Here is a 1,685-nt window from a genome sequence, read left to right as displayed (position 1 = left end):
CCCCACTTCACTGATTTCATCTCCTTGTCAAAGATCAGTTGACCATAGATAGATGGGTTGATCCCTGGATTCTCAATTCGATTCCATTGATCTATGTGTCTGTCATTGTACCAGTACCATGCTGTCTTTACTACAATATTCTTCCGCAGCTCATCTGGTCTTTTCTAATTCATGTTCAAGGCCTCAAACCTGTTCCTGAAATGGTTTTGAATTTGAGTGGGATAGACTTAAGGTAAAATTTAGTTCCTGTGGATTTGATTTAACCTTTGTTTATTTTAGTTTGAACTTAAACATGAGTATTAGGTCGTTTGTTCCACAATCAGCACCTGGCCTCATTTTCACAGCTGATATAGAGCTTCTCCAGAGATTGTTCCACGGATGTAATTGATCTGATTCCTATGCATACCATCAGGTGAAATCCATGAGTATAGTCTGCATTTTTTTTTTCTTATATAAGGTATGTGTGATTAATAACTGTACAGAATTTTATCATTCCATTTCCAGCCTCATTTCTGTCACCAAGCCCATGTTTTCCGACTACTGACCTTCTTCCCTGTTCCTAACTTTTGCATTCCAGTCACTCATTGTTATTAATGCATCTTGATTGCATGTTAGATCTATTTCTGACTGCAAAAGTTGGTAGAAATCTTCTATTTCTTCCTCTTTGGCTCTGGTTGTTGGTATATATACCTGAACGATAATGAATGTTCACTGGACTTCCTTGTATGTGTATGCATATTATCCTGACACTCACCACATTGTATTTCAAGATGGATCTAGAAATTATTTTTCAATTACAAAAGCAACCCCACTTTTCCTCACCAGCATAGAAAATCATATGATTGTCTGCTTCAAAATGTTCCATGCCACTCTATCTCATTTCCCCAATACCCATTATGTCAATATTTCTTTGTTCCATTTTTTTCTTAAAAATGTTCAACTTTCCTACATTCATGCTTCTCACATTCCACGTTCCAATCACTATTGTCTGTTTACAATTCTTCCTCATCCTTTGTTTTCCATATTTGAGGACATAGCCTCAGTTGCCATATCTGCTAATCCACTCTAAGTGTGCTCTGTTGTACATAGGATTTTCAAAGGCCTGTTATTGCAGCGGTGGATGGCCAATACTTCTCCATAAGCATAATTTAAAAGATTTCCTTAGATCCAGAGGGGATCTGGAAAGACAGGTTAATGCTAGGAATAGGTCAATGATAGTTGATTTTATAAGACATAATGATAAGAACGATTGTATGAAACACAATGTGAAGGAAAGATAGTGTGAACCGAAATATATACAAACTTTGTATGCAAACAAATATAAAACAAAAAAATTAAAAGAAGAAAAAAATATAACAACATTTCTCTTTTCCCTACATTTTGTCAAGACAGCAAGGGACATGTAGGATGCTACAGCCAGGGGACCACTGGATAGAGTGGAAAAGGAAAAACCAAGAACTGAGTGATCTGTTCCAGAAGTAATTGCTGAAGCCAGTAAAATGAGGACTTGGATAGACTGAACACAGAAGAAATAACCAAGGGGTTTGTTTAAGTGGCATCATTATCTCTGTATGTTTCTGTGTTTCCAACTACATATGCCCCATTTTTGCAAGAATGGAAGAATTCATGTATACAGATCTGCATTTCTGTGCATGTTTTCCTCCCTGTGTCTATGACTGTGTCAT

The sequence above is a fragment of the Elephantulus edwardii genome, unplaced genomic scaffold (assembly GCF_000299155.1).
Source record: "Elephantulus edwardii isolate Elephantulus edwardi_28Jun2011 unplaced genomic scaffold, EleEdw1.0 scaffold00019, whole genome shotgun sequence".
NCBI classification, from domain to species: Eukaryota; Metazoa; Chordata; class Mammalia; order Macroscelidea; family Macroscelididae; genus Elephantulus; species Elephantulus edwardii.
Note: the sequence above shows the minus strand (reverse complement) of the source record.